The sequence below is a fragment of the Rhagoletis pomonella genome, unplaced genomic scaffold, assembly GCF_013731165.1.
Source record: "Rhagoletis pomonella isolate Grant_MI unplaced genomic scaffold, Rhpom_1.0 Rhpom_scaffold_00026, whole genome shotgun sequence".
Lineage (NCBI taxonomy): Eukaryota > Metazoa > Arthropoda > Insecta > Diptera > Tephritidae > Rhagoletis > Rhagoletis pomonella.
The window spans coordinates 634890-640284 of NW_023458580.1; positions in this window are offsets into that span (position 1 = coordinate 634890).

A 5395-nucleotide genomic window follows, 5' to 3' on the forward strand; every position below is an offset into this window, starting at 1 on the left:
GTTGCAGCTTTTTTGACAGATATCCCATTGAAAATTATGTCAAAAAGTTGCAACTAACTTTAAAGTCGACTTTATTTTGACTATGACTACGGGCCTTTATATTTTGTGCGGCAAACAGTAACCCATTACTAAATGAAGGTGACGCCATTCGCGGACCACTAACCCTCTCTTCGTCGATTTGACAGCATCCACCCATTCGCTGACGTCACACAATACTTTTGTTTACATTCACTGTTGACAACTTGATTCTTTTCGCACAAAATTTAGTGGGTGCTCAAAACGCGAAAATTTTTGAGTATGGTGCTTGGTGCGTTTTTGGTGCTTTTGTTTTTAGTTTGAAGTCACCAAATTTGAAAATCCTAAAAAAATTTAAGCAAAATTTATAGCAATCGTAAGTGTGGTAAGCAACTTTACAAAAATTTAAACAAAATCATGGCACAGTGACAATCATAAGCAACAACAAAATACGTGGCAGCACCTTCAATCATGCCAGAAGAAATCGACTGTCGTGCAAGAATATATATATGCATATAAAGTCCATAAAATACACGAATAAAAATTTGGTGCGTTTTTAAATTTAAAACTTGGCAATACTGCCTTTTGTTCGATGATTCCTCTTTTTCTTGTCGAGTTCGTCTTGCTCTCTTATTCTGGTATTTGTTGACGTCACGCCCGGTTGCTCTCAGCTCGATTGGCGCAATCTTGTATTCTATCATTCTTGCTTTCAACCATGGTGGAATAAACAAGGTGATGCCAGTTACATAACATATGCAATGCATATAACAACGTAAAACATCAGGGACGGAAAAAAATCATTATTTTTTTAATTTTAACCAAAAAAATCAACATGTTGTAATCATCGTAAAACAGTTTTAACTATACTCACGTTGTTTAGGCCTGTAGGCTAAGCCAAACGATATAAGACGGACCCCCCTAATACTTATTTGTGTACGCACACATGCGTTCACATTTCTGTAGTAGGAAATGATCAGAAACTTCTTATACTTTTCCCGCCAAATTAACCATCGTAAAGTTTCCCCTCCAAATAGTTGTACTGTATGGAGGGTGAACTTAATTTTACTGAAAACAGCGGGGGCACTTCTTTTCTGTAGATCAACAGGGAACGACCATCAGCCACCATCCTGCGTCACAATCACTTGAGGTAATATATTCCGTGTATACCTTCCCTTTATATATATGTATATACAATAAACATTACATTTACTTGACGGAGAACTAATTCGTGGCTTTATTTATTTCTTCGTTTTTCTTGTAAAAAACATTGGTGCAACATACTGCGAACCACTGAGCTGTCAAGCAAGCAGTATCGTTGCAACTTTGTCCATGGTCCTTCGAGTTTAAACAATAAAGATAATAGTTCATATTTGAGTTTTATTTTTTCTCTTAAAGGAAATTATTATTATTCGATCTTTACTTTTTCGATGAAAGATATTAACTATTATTTAGTTTTATTTTTTCACCTAAGAATAAGGATTATACAAAAAACTCAAAGATAGGTAGCGACATCCTAGTAAAAGTAATAAGTCCAAAAATTTTCAGGTCAAAATTTCAGTTGGTTGCGTCTTTATATCTTTTTAAATTTTATAGATACTCATTTTAAGTGAAGAAATAACATTACGTACGCTTTACGCTTATTAAAACACTTACCAGATAAAAAAAAATAATAATTATTATTATTGTTATACGTAAAGTGGGAACTTTTACAACCCATTGCACATGTGCAGAGGGATATTAAAACCTAGTTTGCATAACGTCTGTTGGAATAGATCTTAATGAAAATGCCCAGCAAATTGCTTAGATTGAGGATGAAAATAGACTTAAACATAGCCGTTGAACTGGCCTTGTGTGCACTGGAAAACTCCAGCACAAATTAATCAATCACATTAAGGGTTAATGATTAAAAATTAATATTTTTTAATCGTGGTTACGATTAACTATTTAATAAAATTAAAATTAATCATGATTAACAGTAATCGGATTGAATTTAATGAAATTAACCAATTGATTAAAAAATCAATCGATTAGTACATTGCTCAATACTCATTATTAGAGGTCTTCATATAAAGTGATAAAGGGATAAATTGCTAAAATGTATCAGTTTATCCGACTTCTTGCATGAACTCGCCTTGGTAAATTTTGCATAAAATTGTTTATTATTTAATTTATATGGCTAGCTACGTTTCATTCTTACCTCGTCCATTTTGTTCATTTGCTTTTTGTGTGTTCGTAGCAAAAGCGACCAGCTGCCAACCTGTCAGGGTTAAATTTTGCTGAAATTTATACATTTATTTATCCATCAAAATCGTTTGATAAAGTGGTAAACTTTGGTTAAATAGATTTTCATACAAAGTTTGGCACTTCATTTATCAAAATGATAAATTTTTCATTTTATCAAGTTTATCAGCAACTCATAACTTTAGAAGAAGGCCCCTATTATCTCTGAGCGAAAAAATAAAAATCATAAAATAATTATGTGATCGAAAAAATAAAAATCAAATAATATTTTTTTTTCGTAGAGCGAAAAAAAAACTCAATAGTTATTATTTTTAGGTGAAAAAAATAAAAATCATAAAATAATGATTAAATGTTGATTTAAATTAGTTTACTAATATTGATTACCGTCCCTGTAAAACATAAAAAACACTCTTAGTAAGCTTTTTCTTCTTGTGGTACATTCGATAATCTTATTGATATATTGGATAAACAAATTTAGCTTTATCATATGCACAGCTATTGATTTTACAGAAGAAATAACTTTAAAGATATAAACTATAATATTTATCATAACTATACTTAAATTCCTTTTAAAATTGCAATCACAAGTGAGGAACAGAGATCGGACTTCTACCACATTGTGGTAGATCTGCCACGTTTTTGAGCATCTACCACATTTACCACACAAGGTCTGAAATCTACCACATATTCGCGTTTTTGAGTAGTTTTATTTTTGCTCGACATAATTTTCTTAATTTTAAGAGCAAAAATTGTCCAACACTAAACACTAACAACAGGCAGAATGGGAGGATAAAATAAACTGTAAAATAGTAAATTTTCTCAATATTCAATTTTTCGACAGGAGACGTGGTTTTATTGTGTTTGCAAAATATATGATTTATAAAAAGAATTAATAGCGAAAATGTTAAAAAACGGCAATTTTTGTGAAAGTATTAGCGAATTTCAGTGCATCTAAAGTTTCTAAAGCATTGTTTACTTTTACTTGAGAATTGTCAAAATCAGCAAATCCCAAGTGGCGGTTTCTAGAACGTGCAACATTTGTTCGCTACATCGTGATGTGATAAAAAGAAAAGCTGGCAGCACTCCGCAAGGTTGCAGAAATCTTTCAAAATATGATCGAAAAATATCTTGATATGGAAGGAACTGCTTTACACTCAAGGAAAAAAATTGCCAAAACTCAATTTTAAAATATTTTTTTTTTTTAGATTCTAATTAAAAGGTTTGCAATTTAGGTGATACCTTGCAGAATTTTTTAAATTTTTGTACAAAGTTTGATCCAAAACCTGAGATCTACCAGATTTGTTTGAAATCTACCATATTTTTTACCAGATTCTACCACACAAATTTTTTTAAGTCCGATCACTGGTGAGGAATAGCGACTCCTCACCCCGGGAATAATAGAAAAGAGTATCAAAAAGAGGGAGGGCTTTTTTTAAAGTGGCATGTAACTCCGTTGTTTTTGGTACTAAAACTTCAAAATTTTTATTGAAAGTGTATTTTAATATATCCGACCAAAATCTGTGCAAAAAGCAGTTTGGAAAAAAGTGTTGGTTGGGGCCTTTGTAAATTAAGGTAACAATATATCTATTTAGTATCTATATAAAAAAAGAATAATTCATTAACTTTTTTTATTAAAACCGGTTTTTAAATAAAAAAAAGTGTCATTAACCCTATGCAAGAATAACTTTGTTAAATAGAGGATAAAATTACCTTTCATTTGATATATAATGTGTAATAACAAATTCCATTATCTATGTATTGTGCGGGCGAAAATTTGGAATAAAAAATCGCGCGATTTTTTCCAAATGTTTACTTTATTTTAAAATATTGTTTTATATGTATTAAAATCGACGCCGCTTATATAAACATATTGTTTTATATGTAATAAAAAATTACTAGCATATAAACTTAAAATATACGATTAATACAATGCACATTAGGTCAAATGATTACTTTTTCTGAGCGAAATTAATAGCAGCTAAAATATTGCATTATTTTAATGTAAAAAGATGGTAAAGGTTAAAACAAGTGTAAAGGCAGTAAATAAAATGTTAAACAGACTTGGCTTTCGTAAAACAGACTTTTCTGCTTTTTTGTATAGTCAAATGATTAGTATATGTGTTTAGGTAGTACTCAAAAACATTGTCCAATTAGCTTGGTTTTGACACAAGTTGTTTTCTTACCATACTCAACCCCCTCCCCTTTAAAATGAGCTACATAATAAAATAAGTATGGTCACATGTACATAAATGGTTTTTTCTAGCGATTAGTTATGGCATTATCGAAATTCCTAAATTAAAAAAAGGGAAATATATTTCAGTATTTCTAAATTCTCCACCGATATTATTTATATCGTCGTTTAAAGTACAAAACCGCGTATCAGGAAAATGCAAAATCGCCTATCAAGATAATGCAAAACCACGTATGTGAGGTTGCATAAATTATTTTCTAGGAGTAAAAACATTCATATTTCAAAATGATTCTCTTTTTTATATAGAAATCGCATTTCTGGCTAGTATATTTTAGGACGAATGGATAAGGATTGAGCCAAGAGCTTGTGTGAGCAAATCCAATCTTTGGCAGCCAATGTCAGTTATGCGGTTTTGCAGAATAACGATACGCGGTTTTGTACTTTAAACGACGATATTCAGAATACAAATGTTGCTTTGTGACACATTTACCAAAAATCGCTGGTAACTTCCTGAAAAGAATACGAATGTTTATGAAACTTATTTGTTAAAAGAATGTTCAAAGCTCTATTCACTTTGAGTAAAAAAAATTCGAAGCTTCAGTCCGTAAGTTCTCTCAAGGATTTGCCTTTTTGCGAAGGCGCTAGTGTATTTGTAACATAGCCTCGGCTACGCTACAGGAGATGAAATGTAATCCAAATGAAGGCTGCTATTTTTTCTCTATTTATCACCATTAAAATGGATTATTTATCACCAAAAAATGTTGGAGATATTTTTTGAGATAGCTAAGAATTGGGAAAAAGGTTAGCTATCCTATTTTAGCACTTTAGCGATAGCGAAAGTTAGAATCCGGCTGATGGTCGACACAGTTGGCTTTTTGATTTCGAAAAGAACCTCATCAGCAAGAAACGCTATGTTTTCAGATCTAAATATTTTAGCATCCTTTCCAA